The sequence below is a fragment of the Polistes dominula genome, unplaced genomic scaffold, assembly GCF_049000335.1.
Source record: "Polistes dominula isolate Pdom_NZ unplaced genomic scaffold, Pdom_raw_medaka contig_78, whole genome shotgun sequence".
Taxonomy (NCBI): domain Eukaryota; kingdom Metazoa; phylum Arthropoda; class Insecta; order Hymenoptera; family Vespidae; genus Polistes; species Polistes dominula.
Genome location: NW_028301042.1, coordinates 1,223,661 through 1,248,522, shown reverse-complemented (window position 1 = coordinate 1,248,522; position 24,862 = coordinate 1,223,661). Strand labels below are relative to the sequence as shown.

At 35.9% G+C, this 24,862-nt stretch overlaps 1 long non-coding RNA gene across 1 annotated transcript in view; it reads left to right on the top strand.

Moving 5' to 3' along the window:
• LOC149031723 (uncharacterized) overlaps positions 1–23,778 on the top strand; it is a 231,864-nt gene extending 208,086 nt beyond the window's left edge. Inside the window, exon 5 of the long non-coding RNA XR_016177399.1 lies at positions 19,031–23,778. This is a non-coding gene — a long non-coding RNA (uncharacterized LOC149031723). The remainder of the gene's footprint in view (positions 1–19,030) is intronic.
• Positions 23,779–24,862: the final 1,084 nt, after the last annotated feature.

The following is a 24,862-nucleotide window of genomic DNA, read 5'->3' as shown; positions in this document are numbered from 1 at the left end:
ATCTGTCGTATTCTCTTTTCCTTGGTTTGTCAGGTATTTTATCCTAAGTTGTATCTTTCGTTTCTCGATAGTGAATATGTTACTTTGTTCATTGCCAGAATTAAATTGACATTTTCTTTTTGAGGATCTAACTCTAGTGTGGCATTTTTTCTTTTTTTTTATCTTTTTGGTTAAGGAAAATTTTATTTCGAATTAGGAAAATATCGTGAAACTTGTCTTCCATGATGATTTGTTTTATCCTAACCTTACTTTTCGTATCATTTTGAGTTACACAGTGTCCAAATTAGAAATTGATTAATTTATTTGACAAAATTTCTTTTAATGACGATCAATAAGAATAGAAGGAGTTGGGATAATAAGTATAACAAACTTATGAGTATATCTAACTTCATTAAAAATAAAATACACTGCAAATGAATGAGACATCAAAGAAATCAAACAGAACTAATAAAAGGGACAATAATTCTTTCAAACCAATTAGATTTAGAAGAACGAATGGTAGAAAATAATGAAATATTGTAAATTTCATTAACAATGAAACGTTTTGGGATAAGTAAGAGATCTAGCAAAAGAAATCAAACGTTAGAGGAAGAAAAAGTGTTCCAAAGTAGTGAGATGAACTTGGAACTTAGAGAAAAGTAAAAGAAGGACAAGTGGTGAGCAAGGGAAAGGGGGGGGGTTGTGGTATGGGGGGAGGGGGTTGTTAGGTTTTGTAGGAAGAAGTCTGGAAAAGGACAGAATCGCGTATCAGGAGCAAGCGTGGCCAAGCTAAGAACTCGTACGAGGACGCAAGCGGTCCGAAGTGCGGGCAAGGCGCGCAGTAACGTAATGGACGTCATTAGCCCGTGTAGATTATAGGGCGGCGCGCAGTAACGATCACTTCTTATAGGGCACACCGTGGCACAACGAAGAGTAGACTCTCTAAGAGGGTGGGAGGGAAGAGGAGAAAGGGAGAGTGGAAGAAGGAACCCACGGTGGTCGAGTATAGAGTCTTTTCTTCTTCTTCTTCTTCTTTTTGTTCTTCTTCTTCTTCCTAGAGTTTTGCACAAGCAACCGATATCGCACGGTGTGTCCCTTATTCTCATTCTCATTCCCATTTTACTCATTATCATTTTTATTCTGTTGTTTTTTTTTTTTGGGTTACTTTCGTTTTACAGTGTTTTGTTTTGTTTTTTTTTTTGTTTTTTAGGTTAGGTTTAGCTGTAGGTAATGAATACATATAAGAAACTGACTGTAAATAAATCTTTAACTAAAATCTATTATTACTTTGAAAGTATTTGAAATGTTTTTCTGTTCTTCTTTGAGGTTTGATTGTTTTAATACAAATGATGAATAAAATTGAATAAAATTTAGAAAATGTTACGTCGATAATCTTTTCTCGACTTATTTCACAAAGGTTGTCATTTAAAAATCGTAAAAGTCGATAGTTCGTCTTAGAAAAATAAAAATAAAATGTGAACGAGAAATTTTGTAGTGTAAAATTGGAGGGAGTGGGTGAAGATGAAAAAAGAGTGAGATAGATAGATAGATAGAAAGAAATAAATAAAGAAAGAAAGATAAAGAAAGAGAAAGAAAAGAAGGGGTGCGTTTAAAGTAATGGCGTTTCGCTGGAGATGCTATAAATTTATCTGCCATAACTTGTTATACGCGGCTCTCTTCGCGTATTTATACATGGCTCTTCTCTCTTGGCCACACACAAACACAAACACACACACACACACACATATACACAGATATTCTTCCGTTTCGTCGTTTATTCTCTCGCTCTCGTGCCGAACGTATTATTTCGTTTTGTTTCAGTTCTTCAAAACTATGGGGGATATTGTTGAACGATCAAAGAACGAATTGGAAAATACCCTTGAACAAAATCATTCGAGTCTAATAAAAAGTAATACAATTGAATCATGAAACTTTTGCGTTTTGCAGGACTACTAAGATCCGAGGTAATAAGTTGTATCGGTAATCCAAGAAATATGAGGTTTCTCATGGGGATTTAACAAAAGGAGAATTTCAGCGTCATTTTGTTTTCTACGAGCAATTACGAAGCATCCGTGTAATTTTATATGGCGAGTTTATTTTCACATTTTATCGTCCCTACTAACGTAAATTTTCTACAGTCTCAAACGCCTTGGATACTTTAATGTTCATATTTTTTATTATTATTTGAAATGATATTCGTTTGTTACAAATTTTTCACGTTACTAAAACATTTTTACATTTTTTTTTCTTTTTGTAATTAGTTATAAAAATTTATGAATAATTATATGTGTTATAAATAAACGAGTTTGTTTGATTCTTATTAAACGATAAATCTGTAACACCTGCTTGAAACTCTTTTTGATGATTGAAAGAAACGTTCGAGTATGAGTCGAGATGAATGAGGCAGATGCGTCGTACGCACGGGTTTATTAACCTCGCGTTTCATCCTTTTTAATTGCGATGAGTATGACGTTTATAGTAAATTAAAAAGAACGACACGAGATGAGAAATAAAAATGAACAAAATAATATGAAGTAACTGTTAATGGGACAAGAATTTCACTGATCAAAATCAGCTGATCAAAAACTCAAATATTTACAAAACAAAACATTTCTAATAAAAAAAAAATATATCATATCCTAATACAGATAATAATATTGTAAAGATGATTAGAGAAAGAAGAGAGTTAGAGAAAAGATAACGGGTGTTCAAAAGCATCACATCGAAGATACAAAATCCAAGTTTCCTCCCCTTCTCATCATCCCCCTTACCAGTTTCTCCTCTCCAAGAAGAGTAAGTCTCTCTTCTTCTCTTCATCCAGGAGACGATCAAAGTTCAACCTCCATAATCTGGCCTAATCATGGCCCGGTGCCCCGTACCTCGAGTTGCTAACTTCTGTGACGTGTGCCAAGTCTGTAGGAGGGAGGGGGTGGGGGGTTGTCGGAGAGCTTGGATCCAAGAAGGAGAAGGAGTCCCATGAAGGGAAATGAAAGAGGATGAAGAGTAGAACGAGATGGAATAGGTGATGGTGATGTTGATGGTGGTGGTGGTGGTGGTTGGGGGTGGTTGTAAAGATGGGTAGGGGTTTGAATGGGGTTGGGGGTGGTATCAGTATCGCTCCGACTAGTCTGCCAGGCGGGAATAAACGGTTTATCCCATATTATAATTAGTTAAATTCTTCGGGACGTGAAGGTGTCTTTACACGTCAGTCAGCCCACTTCGCTTCCAGGCTCATCCCAACCCCTCCAGCCTCACTCTCTGTCTCTTTCTATTCGTCGTTACCCTTTCACCCTATCGTCCTTACCTTCTTCCGTTCTTCTATCTTCTCTTCTCTTCCCGATATTCTCTCATCGTGATCACTACCAACACATAGGAGACATACTCTTCGACTTAACTCGTACACCTTGCAACCTTGCAAGAGTGAGTGAGAAAGATCAAGGAGAGAAACAGGGAGGGGATGGGTGAGACACGTAAGATATTAAACTATCTGAAAATTAGTTAAGTCGTGTTTTAAAGTTTACCCTCGCTCACTCATCCCCCTCATCACATCTCACTCTCTCACTATCTTTTACTTTAACTTGAAGGGTATTGACTTCTTTACACTCCTATCGGGTTCTAATCATTTTGTTAAGATATTATTTACGGTAGGGCTTGATAGGATTTAATTTACATTCTTTCTTAATTTGATTTTGTCAATTATTGGAATATTAAATGAACGGAACTATATTGTTCGAATTTTATAATTATTTAGAATTCAATGTTGCAATTTGATTGGAATTCTTAATCTTTTTGTTTCATTGCCAATATAAATCTTATGAGAAATCTTCATCATATAAAATAACATTTGACTATCTAATTTGCAAATCGAACCCTTCTTCTTCGATTTATTAGAAACGAAAAAAAATCTAATTAATAAAATAAAATACAAAAAAAAAATGGTTAAGTATTGTAGTATGGTTAAAGTAAAGTTGAGTGGTTGGAAAATGCGTTTGACACGTTTCGGTTTTCTCGACTTACAGTTCTCTTAGCGGCAGCAGAGGGAGGAGGGAGGGTCGGGAGGTACTGTACGGCAGTCCCTTTAGGGCATGTTACAGTACTCGTTCGAGATTCCAGCCGAGATTCTCTCGTACCGATACCGATGCCCGTATCATTATACATACCTACCCACCCTCGAACGAAACTAGTACGTATTCTCTCTCTCTCTCTCTCTTACTCTCAATATACCCTTCCAGCACAGAACAACGTTCACGTCACTTTCCACTCTTCTCGCCATGATCCTCCTCTTGATCCACCATCTTTGATTTTTGTCAGTCCTCGTACGTGCACGCCGATCATTACTGATTATTTACGCCCATGCCACGTTTCAAACGCTCGTGGGGACCTTAATTATTATCCACTGATAGCGAACGGTAACGAATTAATACTTCATTTTTATCGATCATATTATTTTTATCTTCTTCTTTTCTATTTTTATTTTTTAATTCATTTTTTTTTTTTCGTTATCTACTTATATACCATTGTTTCCAACTTAAATGGGGAAAACTTATCCTATTAATTTTAAATAAATATACTAAATAAAAATATTAATCACGTTACCAATAATTTACCAGTAAAATAATCAAACCAAAATAAAAATGAGCCCACAAAAAAAAATTAGGATAGAATGTGATGAGTTTTAAAACCAGAAACCCAAATCGGAAAGAACGTTCGATCATAGGTCTTCCCTTGACTCAACCCTAAAAAACATTTCTTCTAAAAGTTCTTAGGAATATCTAAAAGGGTATTATTATTCTGACAGGATTTTAATTTGGTCCTTCGTTTGTGGGGGGGGGGCTTCCCTTTTTCTCTCGTTTCTTTGGTTAAAAAAAAAAAAAATAAAAGAAAAAAACCTTAAAAAGGAACGTGGCTGACAACAACAACGATGCTGTTTCATTCGTTTAGAAGAATGTTCAAGGATGGGTGGGTGTACATCGATATTGACGAGGGTGTAACAGAGCAGATATGTTGGAAGTTTTGAACGAAAACTTCATGAATTGGATTCTCTGTTTCTCTATCTCTTTCTATCATACATGTCTCCCTATCTTGTGTTTGTGTGTGTGTTAGCCCACTTGGTGAGTTTCTCAGCAGGAGTCAACCCACAAATTATAACCGAGTAGACCTGATGCTAATCTGAACAAAAAGTTTGGAAAATCGTGAGTTGATTGATTCTAATTTATACCCATAGATTATGGTTTTCAAATATGCTAAAGTATTCTGAACCATTTTTTCCAGTTCATTTTGGTCATCGATGAATTCCAAATAAATATTTCTGAATGTTCAATTGTCAAATATCACAAAATATTTGATCAAACGTACGAAAGAATTCAATTTCAGGACAAATATCTTCAGAATTTAGATTAATTGCTCGATCATCTGTTTTCGTATTAACTCATAATACCAATTTAAGTAAAAAAAAAAAAAAAATTAAAAATCTAACTCCCCTAGTTTCCTATTTTTATCTTCTGATTCAACTTCCTGCTTCGATATATTCGAATCCTTAATTCCAACGGGAAGAATCATGGACAATAGAGTTATTTCGGATTTACCTGGAAGAAGTGTTTGTTAGATCGATGCTCCCCTGATTCTGAACGTGATGAGGGCGGGGGGAGGAGGAGGAGGAGGACGGGGGGGCTAGAGACAGGGAGGAAAGAAAAAATTTATGAAAGTAATCCGAGCTCACTTGACTGGCTGATCGGCGTGGGAGAGAGAGATTTCAAAAAAAAAACCAATGCTATCCGTTCTTACACATTGTGCATAGCGTTTTTGACTCAAAGAGAAAAAAATAAGGATAAAAACTAATATAAAAAAAAAAGAAGAAGAAGAGAAATCAAACTTTTCGAACGATAAAATACGAGCTAACGGATATACGCGAGAAGAATATAAAAGAAAACGAAAAGAACGGGAGAATTGGGAGGTGGGGGAAGAAATGGGGGAGTGTCACCTGTCTGTAGGTTCAACAGGTATACATAACAGGCTACATTGTTAAAAATTTCTAAAGTACTTGTGTGCGTTTCTGAAATACCCATAGCGTTAACTTCTGATACGCGTTGGAGCGAAGAAGAAGAAGAAGAAAAAAGCAGGTTGGATCAGAGCCGAAGGTTTGATTTCGATTCCAGTGACGTTGGTAGCTTCCAGATTTTTTTTTCCTTCTTTCCTTTTGATACTAAGAGGGGTAAAAAAATCGAAAAGGAGTGGGAGGGAGACTGGTTCTCGTTTAACGATCCCTTCGAAAATCCCTTTCTCGAGCTCGCCCAACCGATTTTTACACGATCTCTTTTACGGGTATCTGAATTCTTCATCAATCTCGTGATAGATTCTTTCGATTAGGTATTAAAAAGATAGTAGAAGGGGAAGTTTAAAGATTAGGTTTAGGTTATTTTATGATATTATTTCGAATAACTTGTTCATTAAAATAAATAAATTATATATAATAAGTTTTTGTGATTATAACTTTAATCAATTGTTGAACTTGTTAGTTAAGTTAATTATGATAATCGTAAGTTTTGTCATTCGTTTATTACTGAAATCCATACAACAGTTTATTTAATCTTTTTTTCTTTCTCTGGCTTCAAAAATGTCAGGGGGGGGGGGAAGATGGGGATACATGTGGTGAACAGGATTATCCCATAAAAATGAGGATACAATTTAACGATCCAGTATTGCGGTAGGACGCAGTAATTCTTCTTACTTTGAAAGAAGAATTAATTACGGATCAAGATCGACAAACGATCCTTCTACCAATCGGAGTATACGAAAACGAGTTTTCTAATTGGTAGCACATTCACACGTATATATACAGACATGTGTAAGCAGGCAGGCACTCACTCACGCACTCAGATATACATAGGAAGACAAGTTTCACAGTGCATACTCGCGGATTTGTTCGATCGGTATAAGCTATCGTAAATTTAACCTTGGTTGTAAACGATTATCCAACGTTATCGTATATTCAACGATTCGATAAATTCTGATAAAATATTAACGAGAGTTAAAAATTAATAATCCGATGACAAATTGATCTGTGAATTAGAATTTTTAAATAAAATCCAATATTTTATATATAACGAGTTATTTTAATTAATAATTAGTGTTGATTTAAAACATAGAAAATGAATGAACTATTGTATGAAACAGTTGATTAATTAATTAGCAAAACTAAAGATGAAAATGATCTAATAAACCTTTCTACAAAACAAAAAGATCGATAGATCTATTGGATCGTTTTTAATTCACATTTAATTTCTGTTTCTTGATATTCGAGATAGACACGGTGAAATGTAAGTTTAACATTTGGCCAGAACGTAGGATTAGTTTCTCGACGGCATTTCTTCAAAGGTGTCCTTGAAGTTCCACCACCACCTTTTCATCTTTCTCTTCTCCTTCTTACTCACCTATAGTTCATCCTCCAAACCCATCTCTGATCGAAGGTCACTCGATATATCGTGGCCCCCAAAATCGAATGCGTTCATCCAATCGGTATTCCAATGAGGCGAACAAATCCCAGAAACAGAAAGAAAACAAGAATTAAATAAAGAAATAAATAAAAAAAGAATGAACAAACCCAGAAAAGGATAGAAACAAGTATGAGAAACATAATATACAAAAAAAAAAAAAAAAATAAAAAAAAAATCAAATAAAAATGTTAGAAAAGGTGATGTAGACTGATGGCTTGGTACGTTGATCAACAGTAGTATTAGTTTCTCATCTACGAACTTAAAAAGAAAAAGATGAAGAATAAGAATAATAAGAAGAAGAAGAGTTAGCTACCGAAGGAAGGAAGGAAGGAAGGAGGAAGAAGAAGAAGCCCTTTTGCTTGGCAGGGCGTAGCCCGCAGCTCCGATCATTACCGACATTGTCCACTAATGGATATTTATGAATGCACCAATCAACGCCACCACTACCGGTCTTTCAATGCAATCAGAATCGATTATTATATAGATTTCGCTTGCTGGATAACTTCAGTCTCGATCATTCTTTCCTTTAAACCCTCTGGCCCCCTTTATCCACCTCACCTATCAACTCCACCATTACCCCCACTCCTATCTAGCAAACTTTAACATATCTTTTTTGTTTCATTTCAAGGATCTAACTAAATGATCCTGATAAACATCGATTGTTTATCGATCGTCAATATATACCCTTTTTTTTCTTTCTTTTAAACAGGAAATCAAATGGAAAGGTTAAGTTGAACCGAAAGACCTGTTTTTGATCTTTGCCGACAGGTTACTTAGAAAGGATGATGATTTTTCTTTCAAAAAACAAAAGACTCGATCGAACGTGCTAATGAGCAAACTTCTTCCCCCTTCACTTCATTCCTCAGAACCCATAGAAACTGCTTTGCGGCAGTCTCCTGAACATTGGAGGAATGGGGTCCCCCGTATACGTAAGACTAAATCGCAAGATTTTTCTTAAGTCACGAAGCGTGTTTTAAAAACCCCCGAACAACGTTCTTCTCAATAGCGTTAGAGCGTATAACGTGGCGTGAACTTTACCGTGAACGGTCCGTGTATAATATCGCGTACGGACCTCATGCATTGTATGTTTACGAGTTGAGCCCAGAGGGGGCCGTTCATGTTTCCCACTGAAAAAAGCCATCCTTCGGGATATGGTGGCAAAGGGAGGTGCAGGAGGACGTGGAGGAGGTGGGTTATGGGCTACACACACGTTTAAAATGTTCGTATCGATGACTATGTATCGACGGCAGCTTAGCCTTTGGCAATACGCGTGTGGTCCATCTGGAACGTGTTATGCACATTGCAATTTTGCGACCCGCATCTTTCTCGATTCTTGTGGACTATGAAAAAGGGGTTGGGTTTATGGAGCGGGGAGGGGAGGGAGGGAGGGGGGGTAGGTAATAGCAATGAGAAAAATTATTATTGGGATTTGTTCAATTATTTTCTCATGTCAATTAATTTAGTTTTCTTTGTTTAGCATTTTATTCAGAATAAGTTGTTGATTTATCTGTTCAGATCATTTAAGGATTATTAAGACAAATAATTTGTGTTTTATAGGGGGGAAGACAAGAAAAAAATTATACTTTTATGCATCATTGGTTTTATTCATAATAACTAGTTATTATTTATTTTACTCAAAGTTTGCTTGTGCATGTGTGTTGGTTGGATTTAAGATGGATTAGATTGATATACGATCGATGCGTAATACTCTGGTGTCAAGTTATAGGGCGAGTGTTATGGTCTCTAAGCCAAAGTACGAATAACTCGGCAGTGTTACACCATCTAGGTATGGATACCACATGGCTTTATAGCCAATTCATTTTATATCTTATTTACCATGAAAAGGATCGTTACACCTTTAAGGTTTCCCCTAGTATACTTAGTTTTCTTTTCTAAAATGTCAATGGGAAAATTTTACAAGCTACTGTTAAACTGACATATTTTATTTGAAATATATGTTTCACGTAAAAAATTTTCAGGTTAAGTAAAATAAAATATGAATTGTAATAATTTTAAGATTAATCCATAAAAAAAAAAAACAACAACAACAATTGCATAAACTTAATAAAATAGTTCAACAAATACATACAAATGCAATCAAATTTTAGAACAAAACAATTATGAAAACATTTCTTATAAAAACAATACTAACACACGTAACTACCATTTGCCACAAGAGACTCTAGCAATAGTAGAAATGTAAAAAGGAAGATTAAACGAAGAACGAGTACTACTACTCCATTTTTAGATTCCCCAAAGGATTTTCGATGGGATTGGGTGGGGTGTGCGGAGAGGAGTTGGGGTAAGAGAGGATATGTGCTCGTTCGCCAATGATGAAGGTGGATCGGTGGATTCCGCAGCGACGGTGGCATCATCCTGAGAATGAAGAACGACTCTGAGGTGTCCACCTAAGGTTACTAATGATCCCGTGGGCTCCCTGGAATACATATGGAGCGGCCAGTCTGAATTAAAATCGTTCGAGCTATATACCAACGACTACATCCCACCTCACACCTTCCTTCAACCTCCCTCCTCACCACCACCATGACCACCACCTTCTTTACCCCCCTTGCAACCACCTCCCTTCTATCACCTTCTCTTCGTCTCACATTCTATTTCTCTCTTTCTCTTTTACTCTTCCTCTTTCCATCCTTCTATCTTCTCCTATGATTAATGGAGAGTTCACACTCAGAATGCACACACAGGATAATTAAGGGGATATATTCCGACCACCGAGTCTACATACAGTTTTGAAGGATGTAACGGGTGACGAATTCAACATCGTATATTAACCATAAATATTGTTAATCGTTTCATTACTGTTCATATTTTTATAAATTCTATCTTTTTCTTTTGCACATATAATATTTATGGATTTATATTTGCAATCTTATGCATCTTATCTATCAATATTCACAATATTAATCAGATTCTCATACAAATTTAATAAAAAAACGCTAATTATGCAAACATTGATCCTATTTAATGTTCATTGATTTATTAAATTTTAATTAGATTAATTGGATTTATATTTGTTGAATTGGATTGATTAGATTGAAGACACCCGTTATAGCGAGTTTGGTACTGGCGAGTCTTAAGATCCGTCGCATCATGCCGCCATCATGTTGAAGAGAAAAGGACGAATAGAAATAGCAGGAGGAGGGTGGGGAAGGTACTGAAGAAGGTTGAGGAAAAGGGAGGAGGGGGTGTCCTAATCATTAATTCAGGGATTAGGCGTAAACAAACGATGATTTGATAACGTCCAGAGATCCAGATCCTACTCTTACGAGAGGCTACCGAACCAACAGGGGAATCTTCTTCTCTTTATTTGTACGTCCTTCACCTCCTCTTCTCCCACTTCTCTTCTTTGGATGAAATGTGGGTTGAGAAAGACCCAGGAATTAAATGAAAAGAGAACCAACAAAATTTAATTAAACTTTCTGTCGAAAACAATGAAAATTGTATGAACCATATGTAAGAATGAAATTGTTTTTGTTGTTGTTGTTGTTGTTGTATTTTTATTTTGTAGATTAAATAAATCACAAACAACATATGTTACATTTATTTGAAAAAAAAAAAAGGTTAAACGAATGCAAGGACTGGTTTTTGAACGGTGTTTCAAATGAAGTGCGTTAATAACGAGAAGCCGAGAAGCATGCGTTGTAACGTGGTGCGAATTTATAACCCACCTAATATGTGGCAAATTGGCCGAAAAGAGCAGAACAGAAAATGAAAACGGAAAAAAAAAGGAAAGAAAAGATCGCATGTGAGTGAGAAAAGATGCAGCATACTTTCAGAACAAACACTCCCATAATTTTATTTTTTCTTTCATTTATAGTATCACGTAAGTCATGCTTATATATATATATATATATATATTTTTAATTACACCCGTTGTATCAAAATTGGAGGTGGTTCGATAAGAGAGACAGGTAACGTAACGAAGAAAGAAGATGCGTTACGTGTACGGTTATGTTATGTTGAGTTTTTTTAACGTGTGTCTGTATAGGTGTGTAGAGTTTTTGCACGTGTTAGTTTTAGCGTAGAGAAAAGCGCCATTCTTTTATAAGAAGCTCACATAAATTGCGACACCCAAGAGTTAAAAGCAGTCTTAAATTACGTCCCGTCGACTCCTTCTTGATGAATTGAGTGCTTCCACCTTCCACAAGCGCCTTTTCTTTTCGTTACGATGCTTTTCCTTTTCCGAAAGCAACCCCTTTACCCGAAACCCCCAACCCTTTACCCCCCATCTTTCCACCCACTATCTTCTTTACGTTCAACCTTTGCAATATTATCTTTTAACACGAAATAAATATTACACAAATATATATACCTGTTGGTAATTATAAATGTGAATTGTGTGGGTGTGGATTATTAAATTCATATTGCTTACAAAAATTTATTTTATTGTATAAATTATTGTAATTAATTTTATGTATTAAAATATTTTCAGGCTTAAGACAGGATTTTTTTAAAACTAAATATTCCTTAAATATACGATGTGAAATATTGCAATTTTTCACGTAATTTACTGTTGATAATTATTCATGCACACACACACACACATACTTAATTATTTGCATTACATTTTAAGCTGTGAAAGTAACTGGTGACCTTCTAAGAAAAATAAATACATTGCACGTGATTAAACCTTTAACCTACTACTTTTGAAAATAATATTTTATCATACTAAATAAAATTAGGATTATGGATACTTTATTTTTTGTTAGTACAGAAGCATTCGATTAGTAAAACTATGAAACGTGTCTCATTTCTTCTGTCATATCTTTCCACAATTATCTTTCCTGAACAAAACAAGAAACAAGAAAAAATCATTTTATGGAATCTGATCGAACTACTTCTCGCTTCTCGCAGGGATAATGCAAAAGCTTATGGCACCTTTTCTCTTCCTTTTCGACCAAACTCACTGACGTTTCATTTTTCTTGTTCTTTTCGTCCCTCTTCTACCTAAAACGCGAGTATAAATTAGCTCGAAATTCGCGTAAACAAGTTGTAATCGTGGTTAAGAATCGTGGTCACTAATCACGCCTCAGATTATTTCTCTCTCACTCACTCGTTCACAATTCTCTCATATATGCCGACAACCACAACCACCAGCACCAGCACAAGCATAATCATCACCACCACCACCACCACCACCACCAGTACAGTAACGACCATAACCCACCCTTTTCCTTAAATCCTCCTTTTTTCAATCTCAACTCCAATCAGATCTACCTTTCTTCCTTTATTCTTTTCTTACACCGAAACAACCCAGCTTCTTGAAACGTTCGCTGCGGTACCCAGGACCTGGACGAGGCCTCCTTTTGTTTTTTAATATCGTTCTGTATTTTATATTTCTGAAATCCTATCTGATCCTCGCCGACTGATTTATATGCACGATGATACACGCGTGCCGGCACTAACAACGAGAATAACAGAAAGAGTGAGTGAGTGAGTGAGTGAGTGAGTGAGACGATAGAAATGAAAAATCCTTCCTTCCTTCCTTACCCCCCTACCCCTTCTTCACCTTTCCCCTCAACCCACTCAGCAACCCCATATCATATCTCTTAGAGATCATCGGACCGGCGAGAGCAAACAGAAAATAACTGGGTTACGTTTAGTTTTATTTTGGCGTTGAGTTTACCAAGTTCAGGAATCATGTTGGTGGTGATGGTTATGGTTGTAGTAGTGGTTTGTTAGTTGGTGTGTTAGTGTGGTCGGTTGGTTGGCTAGTTGGTTGGTTGGTTGGTTGGTGCGATGAACGAAGAAAATGAGACGCAAGATACGTTATTGTTCTTGGAATGATTCCAAATAAAGATTTCACTGGTGTTCACGGTTCTGTACAAACCTGAATAATAAAATCTTTCAGAATAGTTCCTTCGACGACTATCGTTTAACTTCTGTTTAGTTTTAGTTTTGGGATTATTAGATTTGTTCAATAAATGGGGTAAGGGTTAGGGTTAGACGTTTAACTGAAGTTTTGTTAGAGAATTACGAATTTAGATTAATGATTTTTTGATAAGGTTTCTCTTTTGTATATCTATGTGTGTGTGTGTGTGGTTTAATTGGATCGATTTTGATGAAAGGTTGAAAAAAAAGGGAAAGGACAAGAAAGAACTAGGGATCCTTAAAACGAGCATTCGGCATTAGCTGCGATTATTATATTCCAGTTGGAGATCTGGTACCATAAATTTGATCTCGTTATCTCGTTTACGAAGTGAACCGCGTGTAAGAGAGAGAGAGAGAGAGAGAGAGAGAGAGAGAGAGAGAAAAATACATGGGTCTTGGCTAGACACACACATACATACATTGAAAAAGTGAGAGAGATAGAAAGTAAAAGGTTGAAGAGAAGAAGGTGAGAAGAAACAGATGATCGGGATCTAAAACGTTTTAAGAAACTTTGTTCATCGTGAAATGTGAAACCTCGAATATCGGCTGAAACGTTTATTTTTTTATTTGTATGCACTTCTTGCATTTATCTCTTACGTAACTTCATTTCTTTTTAAATTATAAAACTTTAGAGATGCTTACTTGGTGATTTGATATTTTATTATCTATCGAAAATAAAAATGAAATTATTAATTTATACAGTTGAACCTGTCAATTATTAATAATATTAATATATAAAAATAATAATTAATATAAATAATATATAATTAATATATAATATATAATATCAACAAATAAAATAATAATACAATGTACCTAATACATACCTAATACAAGTTAGAAAATATTATTATTAATAATCATAGTATATAAATTTTTGTTATAGAAGATAACATAACATTTTATAGTGATCGTGTACGAGGTAACAAAAGGAATGGAAAAAAGAATGAAACTTTTGAGATAACTCGATGGATGCCAGTGAGCGATACGACGAAAAGGTAGATACGGGAGACGATGTGGAAGATGGGCAAAGGGAAAGAAGGGATTATGGGGGGGAGGGGTTTAGGGGATCGTACCACCAAACCACCGCGTTCCGGTGATGTATGCTCCCGTCTTGTCGTCCGAGTCCGCATCAAGTTTATATCGCGGTAATCAAATCGCCCAGTATAAATTTCGCTTATGCGCAGTTATGCTTACGTGCCGTGATGAGGAGGTGAAGGAGGAGGAGGAGGAGGAGAAGGGGTGGAGAAGGGGAGGTGGAGGAGACAACGACAAAGACAACGAACACAACGATTCACGAATTTCCATGGGTGACTAGGAAAATATTGTATCGATGATTTAATTAATTAGATAATTAAATGACACAAAAGTCTCTCTCTCTCTCACACACACACACACACATGGAGTTATTTTCTATTGTTAAATATGAATGACACACCTACACAACTAAAGGAAAATATTCGTATATATTTTTGAGTCAAAGGAGCGGAAGTTCCCGCACCCGGGACAGGAACCGGTCGTGGTCTCGTTGAGAGAATGGTACGAATTTTGGCGGTGATGAAGGGACAAGAAGAGGGGGGTGGGTGGGTGGGGGTATAGTGATGCATCGGCGTTGCCTCTCCTTCATGTCGGCACACCTTATTCTTCTTCTTCTCCTTCTTCATCTTCTTCAAGAAAGAATGAAAGAAAGAAAGAAAGAAAGAAAGAATGAACGAACGAAGATGCGTCTTAAGTTCGATTACGTCTAATGATGCCTACACGATGCTGCGAACGGAAACGAAGAAGAAATCGTGGGCGAAGGTCTAGTCGCCTAATACCATCGACCCTTTTTCATTCCTTCAAAGAAAAGAAGAAAAAAAAAAACAAAAAACAAAAGAAAAGAAAAGAAACAAAAGTAAGAAAGAAATAAGAGGGCGTTCCGTTCGAGGAGACCAAGAAAAATTTCAATATTTATAACTTATTGTCTCGAATTTGATATAGGAGAATAATCAGATGGTTCGTATGAAAAAAATTTATGAGTTATTATAACTTCACTCATAATATTAACAATAGTATCATCGATAGGTACTTTGAAATTTTCTTTTCATCGTCAGAATTATCATCGTCATCGTTTTACTTCAAATTTGTATCAAAGAATTAATCATAAACTTGTTGCACTTAATCCTTTCCATAGTAGGAAATAAAAAGATATTAACACTAATTACAAATATAATTTCCAAATGGCACCAACGTGGAGTCACTGACACTTACCTGATAATTTTTGCATGGCACCAACGTGAAGCAACCAGCACTTACCCAAAAGTTTTCGCATGGCACCAACTTTAAGCCACGTGCACTTACCCAAAATTTTTCGCATGGCACCAACGTTAAGCCACCGGACGTCATAGAGTTAATTTATTCAATCTATTCATAATAATTATTATTATTTTGTCAATGTCCTTGTTAAAGGGAAAGATTTATAAAGGAATCAGTTGAATGATGTACTGTTGACACTACTGTTGACTATACCAATACAGAATCGAGAATTTAACCATGGTCAGAACACTGGGACATGTATAAGGTACGGGGGGGGGGGAAGTTAGGGAGAAGGTAGGAGGTTCGAAGTTCGAGGTTGGAGGTTTGGTGGGGATAGAAGGGATGTTCGTTCGATGTCCGATGCTGTAGGTACGAGGACTATAAATCATAATTAGGCTGCGCTCGGTAGCTCTGGACCCGGCTGCAGGCCCATTAGCAACAACAATGCAACCCATGCAGCTTAAGACGTCGTTGTTACCAGAAGAAGAGCATGCACTGGCTTCTTGCTTCATTCAATTCCAGTCAGATCGTATCGAGCTTAAAACTAACCTTACTTCAAATGATCGAAATAAATACAAATCGGAAGAAACAAATGTTAGGATTAAGTGTTCAATGTTTTTTTACTTCTTTTTTAAGACAAAATAATGAATTTTAAGTAAAATAAAAATTTATATTAAATTGATTTGTTTCAAATAAGTTCAGATAATTCATTTGGAAATTAATGGTTGACATAAAAATGGTTTGTTTGAGAATATTGAAGTGCAGATAGGAAATATAATTTCGATTGAAATTTAAGATACAGATATTGTATATACAATGAGTATCGAAATGGTAGGGTGAGGAAAGGGACTATGGGAAGGGTGTGTCCGTGATGAGGAATAAACAAAATAGTGACGAAGCAAACATCGGCCCTTATTCTGCCAGCAGTTCAGTTCCTGACGTGACTTTTGGAGAAGAGATGATGAGGGCTACCCGACACGAGAAAAAGAAAAAACAAAGAGGGAAATAAAGAAATAAGAAAGAGAGAGAGAGAGAGAGAGAGAGAAGAGAGTGATTCGTGGTTAGAAAAGACTGTGACACTATGGTAACAATAAAAAACGGTAGCAGATCTCGTTATTGTCAATTACTGTTCATCCTTTTTAAAGTATAATTATACGAATTTGGAAAAAGGTTTATTTGTATCATTATTTTTCTTATTTTATTTTATGAAAGACCCATTCGTCATATCATTCATGATTGAGAATATTTTTTATGGGAGTCAAAACAGTCTTTTAAAAAAAATTATATGGTAAATCAATCATCAATTCTTATTGTCATTTAATTTTGTTATATATTTAATTATATATTTAACTATATTTAATATATTTAATTATTATATATTTAATTATGTATTTTAAATTTATTTTATATTTATTTATGGTAAATTAAATATTACAAATATGAAATTGCACCAACCATTTGATAAAATATTATTAATAACAATAAATAATTAGATTATTATTAGATATTGCAAATTGCAAATTTTAAAAATACAATTTAAAAACAATTGATAAACTTGTTTAATCTAATTGAAATATTTGTGTTTAACCAATACAAATAAAAAGTTAATTAATTGAGTGTCGAGTAAATGATTTTCGTAAAAAAAGGGGTTCGTAGAAAGGATTCACGGTTCAAATGAATTCGAAAGATCGGAGGAACGTGACGTATTAATTGGGAACAAATCGTTGGAGGCAAATGATGAAATTGAGCAGAAAATTTCCAATTTGTGTAAAACGGTGAGCGAGTAATCGACGATTTAACGGACCCATTCATGTAAACTCTCCTTCTTTCCTCTTTCTTCTCCCTTTCTCTCTTTTCACTTCCCTTTTTTTCTCGACACTTTTTTTTTTATGTATATTTTGTTTTTCTTTTTTCTTTTTTCTTTTTCTTTTTTTTTTAGATGCATACACACACATAGTTTCATGCATTTTTATTTGTATTATTTTATTTAATATGAATGGTACCCTGAAACTCGAACTGGTTCTTGTTAACAATGATCGAGCAGTATTAGCTTTCGATACGGCGTTCGTTTTTCTACCGAATCATCATTCATATTTTTATTATACTCATTTGTGTTCCTATTTTTGATATATGTTATTTAAATATTATTAAACTGGTCGATATTGTTAAATAAATATATTCCCAAGAAACTTTTTTCTACATAAGAAACAGTAAAAATAAAAAACCTAAAGTACATTTTAGGTTAGAAATAATTTGTATTAAATGAGTTAACGTCAATAGAAATTGAATCTACAATGTTGCATATATTTTTCAATACAAATATATTTTATTAAACATTATTTAAAGTTACTATAACAAAAGTCATTAAAATCAAATATTTTAAAAATAAAATACAAGTTTCTAATGATACTACAAAAATACATTCGATCAATCACAATGAAAATTTGAAGTAACAGATAAAAAAATATATATATCTAGATAAATATAAAAAAAAAAAAAAGGAAAGAAGAAAAATACCAGGAGACATCCACTTGTGTAAGATTCAAGAGTAGAAAGAACAAGAAGATGAAAAAGAAAAAACAGAAGAAGAAGAAGAAGAAGTTACGTTCGCGGAGGCTGATTGCCAGCAAACGAAGTAGTCGGCCGATTTCCACTTAGTGGAAGTAATTTCGAGTGTAAAGAATTTCAGACCACCAAAGGTGACCACCACCACCACCACCACTACCACCATCACCACCAAGAAAGAAAAGGATCGTGGGCTCGATGGAATCGTTGCGACCACTTCAATCGACGTCGATTGAAGCTACCAACGAAAGAGGACTACGCTGGACTGGGTCGACCTTATGAGAGAATTGAAGATTCATCCTCGACTACTTGACTCTCAAGTATCGACGTCTCATGATAATCGTTTCGACCTACAACCACCACCATCACCACCACCACCACCACCACCAACATCTTCTGCATTATTTTTCTTATTGCTTTATTTAAGATTCGTTCTTCGATATATTCTTCAAACCTATCTCTCTCCTCGATCATTTTCTTATTTCCTTTCTCCTTTTCTTTTTTGATTCTTGTATTTCGCTACAACGTTGTATGCACAGCTGTGTTATGATATCAAGAAAAAAAAAAAGGAATATCATCGTTTAAACGTTTAAACTCATAAGAAAAATCAAATCAAATTGTTTAACAATAATCACGAATATTGTTTCAAATCTGATACCAAAATTTTCTACTCAATTTTTGCATTTTTTATTCGACTATTCGATAAAAATATGAGCAGACAATGATAAGACTGTTTTACCGATCGATTATTATCTTTTTAAGGTTAAGAAATATTTATTACACTTTGTATAATGATTTCTTTTCAGGTATCCAGCTCCAGTAGGCCTTGTTTTCGAAGGTCATTGATGGCTTATCCAGCCTTCATTACTGACGATCCATTAAAACTTCAACCAAGAAGAAGAAGAAGAGAAGAAGGAAAAGGAAGGTTGCTTTGAGCATTCGGTAGTAGAAACTCGTGTTCCATCCTTGTACTGTATACTTTTACATCGAACCTCGAGCGTTTCCACGGAGTGAATGACGAATGGGCAAAAGTCATGACGAATTATTACAAGAGGTACGTCATGCATCATGCTGCCAGCGTTTATCGCGCGGGAATAAAACGAAAGGATCTATCGCAATGGTATTTGTTCGTATACATGCAAATATATATATATGTATGTATGCGTATTGGTGTCTTCTTAAATTTCATACTACAACAAACGAAGAAGAAGAAGAAGAGAAAGGGAAAGAGAAAGAAGAAGGTGCTGGAGAAGTTGTAGAAGATTGAAGGGTGGGATGAGTTGGGAAGGGGACGTGTGGTTAAGGTTATGGCAAAATAAGTTCCACCAAAGTGGCAACAGTGAAAGACTAAGAACAAGAAACGTGTCGTCTATCAGTAGCACGCTATCTGATATCACTTGTGTAAAAGGCCGGTGAACTTGGACACGGCCAAGTCAATGATTTCAATCTGCTGTCAATGCCAAGCATTGCATTTTTCGTTCCTCTTCGTTGGTAGTGATCATTTAGTATGCATACACTCTGGTCTCTACAACAGAATCAGCAAAGCTTGGCGGCATGCCCGTTGATACTCGATCATATTCCAAGTATATTCAAGTAACTACGAGAGTGAGAGAGTATATTCATTTCTATCTTTTCTTAGGTATTTTTTGTTTCTTTTGCAAATGGCTACCGTGCGATTATCTTTGCCTTGACTATGGGTGTGTATAAAGAGAAGTACGAGGAAATATTCGTTGAATATTATCCATGGGGCAGGGGGAATTTTTATTTTATTTTATTTTATCCGCAAGAATACTTGAATGATTGTTGAGAATTCTTTGAGAAGTGTATAGAAATGGGGAATAGTTTTTAGTTTTCTATTATTTTATTTATTTATTATAGGATCAAGTATCTTTCGTGCTAAAATTTGTGAGAAAATTGATCGAATTTTTAGGATTGTTTTATGATCAGAGATGTCACGGAGCCTCGTTTTCTTTTTTTCAATTATTTTTAACAATAACAATTTAAGCTTAAAGATAGTAACATAAAATAAGAGTTAAGTGATCCCTTAAAGCATTGGTATCGTTTCCAACCCCTAAATAAAAAGCAATCTCAAAATCTGTCTCCTTAAAGACTTTCCAATCGAACAGGGAAAACTCGTCGTTTGAAACTTGGTACTAAGAGAGAAAGAGAGAGATAGAGAGAGAGAGAGAGAGAGAGGAGTAGGAGAAAGAGGAGAATGATCGTGGAGAATATAAGAGGGGAATGGTAAATGCTTTTATGGTCCGTGAAAAGAGCCGAGGGGTTGTTGCCGACAAATTTGTCGGATATCGTCGATTTTTCAACCGAGGAAAACGATTCTCCTATCGGATGGGCGTTAAAGGGACTTTGTCGTCGTCCCTTTGAAGGATTGGGTCAAAAAGAAAGAGAGAGAGAAATATATGGTCGAGGTTTGCATTTTCAACATACGAGCAGGTTTGAGAAGCTGATATGAAGAAGAGAAGGAAGAGTAAGAGGAGAAACACGAGGTGTTTGAGAGATGGAGTGGGGGGTTAAGAGGAGGATGAGGAGGATGAGGAAGGTGGTGAAGGTATAGACAAGTACAAGGACGAAGTAGAAACGTCGACGACCATTAGCCAGCAGAGGGTGTACAGGACCAGGACACCAGGTGTATGTATGTATAAGTATGTGTATGTGTATGTGTGTGTGTGTATATCTGATGTATTCCGATGTTGACGGAAAACCTGTAAAACGGCCTCACGCCAGCTTACCCGGGGATCTATTAGCGCCTGTTATAAATGGTCCCGTCGGCTCCGTCGATGTCAGCCGGTGTCGCTGAAAGGAAATTGACTACTCATCCCTACGCCGAGGCGTATACTCGAAACTTGCCGCCGACGCAGCCTCGAGAAAGCAACCTCGACGTTCTAGCTAGTGGCTTCACCACTCCCACGTTTTTCTTTATGACATTCGACGTGCAAAATTTACATCTTCTTTTTGATATTTATAAGAATATTATATCTCCTTTTTTTGTCAACAAAATTTTAATTACATATTCTCAAGGATTATTCGATCAATTTAGCAAGTACTTTATTGGATTTAGTAATTTAAAATTAGTTATATATATATCAAAGTTTAGGATTATTCTTGCTATAACTTTAGATATATTTATTTTATCAAACACTTGTTAGATGATAAGTAGAATAACACCTGTGCCCAATAAAATAACTTAACAATCTTTAATCAAATCTGACCTATATAATATGTAATACATTGTAAGGATTTCGTTTAAAAATTTATTGAAAGGAAAAGAATAATACGAAAAGAGTTGGAAGAAAAGGAGTGGGGATAAGAGTAGGAGTAAGAGTAGGAGTAGGAGGCAAGGTATTGGAGAGATTCCGGTAGCCGGTGGCGTGCCAACAACGCTGGCGTTAAAATATGGTAATCGAGCCGCGGGATCGGCATATCGACGACTTGACAAACGATGCGACGCCCGAAGCAACCGGACCACCAACAGATCGTGCTACGGTACATGGGCCTCTCTCTTTCTCTTACTCACTCACTCTCTCTCTTTTTCGTTCTCCTTCTTTCTCTTGCATCTTCTTTCTTACTCTTGGCCAGTCCCGCAATCATTTGTTATGTACGTGACTCGAAGGTGACTGCTATCCTGGCATCCTGCCATTCGTTTCTGCATCCTGCCGTTCGTTCGTGCCGCCTTTTCTCTTTTTCTCTTTTTTTTATATTTGTTCTTTGTTTTGTTTTATTTCTTTTTTCATCGTACACAAGTCCTGGCACCTGGTCGTGCGATCGTTTCCCTTCAATTCGTTCGTTACACTTTTACCTGGTAACACTCTTTGAAACTTTGTTGTTCAATCGATCCGAATTTGATCAAATAATTCATGCAACAAGTTGCATGACACGTTAATAGTCTAACAGATTAATCTCATTGAAATAATAAAAATAATTGATTGATGAGATTGATGAATAATATCGGATAATATCCCCCCCCCCAAAAAGGGGTTCGTAAAAGATAGAAAGGATTATGGGAAACGTCAAGTGCGTAGTAAGGAATGGTGCGATTTGGAACGAACACGAATAGACGTTAGAACCGATCGCGTTTAGTCCGGGTGTCACGTTCCTCTCGACGGGATCGGTTTAAGTGGTGTTATTTAAAGGATTTCGTAGAAATCCCAAGGATATCTTGTGCTAGCCCTGTGTAGCCATCAATCCTATTAGTAGACACGTCTATCTTACTCAAGAAGATATTCAACCGATCGAGCCGATCGGTTGGTTATTCATTCGAGAGTATCGGATCAGAACCGTGTCACGTTCCATCAGGAAGAATCCTGCGAACATGGATCTCACCTTGTCTATCCAACAACTTACAAAGGCTACCGATCTTTTCATTGAATATAAAAAAGGGATACATTATATTTTTTTTATTCCATGGGATAATGTAATCGAAATATTTCATCCGTCAGTTTTTTGTTTTAATATCCAATTCTTTTTGTTCTGATACTACATGTGTGTGCTTATAAATAATCCAATATTTTAAAAATACAATGCATACAAATATTAACAAAAGATTTACACCGGTTTCCTCCCTACTCTTTTCTCCCATTAAACGATCGGCATTTAATTTGCTAAGATCAAAGAACCGTATCGAGCGTGTGTTGTGTCGGTAAGAAAACAGAAGAGAAAGAGAAGAAGTTTGGCATAGGTGGCAACCGTAAGACCAACCTAGCAGAAGAAGAAGAAGAAGAAGAAGAAGAAGAAGAAAAAGAAGAAGAGGGAGGAGTAGGAGGAAGAAGAGGAGGGTTGAGTTGGGAGTCGTCGAGGGACAAGGCAATGGGACGCGAAAGACGTCTTCCGTAATGACGGGACATAAATAACTTGGACATTTACGTGCGCATTGATTTAAGCAAACTAATGATTTCACTTTGACCGGTCGGCGGGTGAGAGGAACAACCAATGATGGGCCACCCTCTTTCTCTATCTCTTTCTATACATCTCTTTTTATCTTTCATAACAAAAATAAAATAAAAAAGAGAAAGAAAGAGAACTCAGTCAGTTCTGTTCTGTCATATTGACGTTTATATCCACGCGCGTAATTTACATGTCTATGTCCGACAATTATTACGACGGAATCACCGTCGGCTTCTTCTATCATCTTCTCCTCTCTATACATCTCTCTCTCTCTCTCTCTCTCTCTCTCTCTCTCTCTCTCTCTCTCACTACCATATTCTACACTCACGCATACACACACACGCAGTTATAATATATCTAAAAATTTTTTAATAATATTCGTTTATTTTATCATATCTTATTACAACTAAATTATTTAATCCGTTTATTATATTATCTATGTTTGTTGGATTTACGCTTATTGATTTGTAAAATTTGTTAATATTTTTTAATTATATATACAGAATTATTAATTATTGAAATTTTAAGTGCAACTTCGTAGGAGGTTAGAAAGAAACATTAGGTTAGATAGATAAGAAAGATCACGTGATGGGAAACAATATTTTTAGGTTAAACTGTGTTAGAATGATACTTAAATAAAATAATACCATCATGGATTTATGCCGAACTAAAATTAAATTAGAAATTAACTCAGTTTGTTTTATCCTGTGATTCTTTTTTAGGAATAAATTATGAACGATAAGAAGATAAGATATAATAATTTAGAGGTTAGTCCATTGGTTGTAGGCTTGCTAGATGTTGAGCAAACATTAACCTGCGAGTGACAGTCATGTATATGTGAACATTTACAATTACAGATGAGACGCGTGCGTGCCTTTGTTGTGCACGAACGAGATAGACGCAAGGCAACATCTTCTACAGTGGCAAAGGCAACAACGGTGGTAAAGATGGCAGCAGCAGACCATTCACGTAGTAGACATTCTATTCTGCTTGGCCGAGACTTTGACTCGAGGCGACTAAACTCCTCTCTCTCTCTCTCTCTCTCTCTCTCTCTCTCTTTCACTTGGAGTCTTCTTGACGACTCCTACTCTCGTGTACAAGGTAACTCTCGCGAAAATGACATGCCTCTGAGATGCGAGAGAAATTCTATCTTCTAACAATCCCATACTAGTATAATCATCGAAACATTGCATTTGTTCATTCAAAGAATCCCTTTGGATAATCATTTGATAAGTTTTTTCAACTTTTTTTTAACTAATTACTTTTAAGACCTGATTTATTAATTGTTTATGGGTCCCTATTTATGATATAATTGCAAAGTTAGGTTAGGTACAATTTGTTTTCTAAATTTTAATCAAAAATTGATCATTTTTTCAGGATACTAAAGGATCCATCTACAAGGTATCCAAAAACTACAAATATAAACCAATCATCATAGTTGAACCCATCATAAATGATTAGGAAACTACTATAGTTTCAAATTGAATTTTCAAGCAATAAACTTTAGGTGCCTTGTGTCAGAAACATTTAGAAGTGGTCGAATGTTGAGATTTCAACGATTTTCTAACGAGCCGACGACGCGGAATCCGACGTGGAAATCCGCGATGCCTCTGTGCCACCAAGGGTGAACTGGGGTGGGGTTGAGGGTGGTGTTGTCCAGCTAGGGGTTCCCATTCCCATATTCAAAGAGTCCAGTCGAGTCGAGTCGAGTCCAGTCGAGTCCAGTCAGTTAGCTGTAG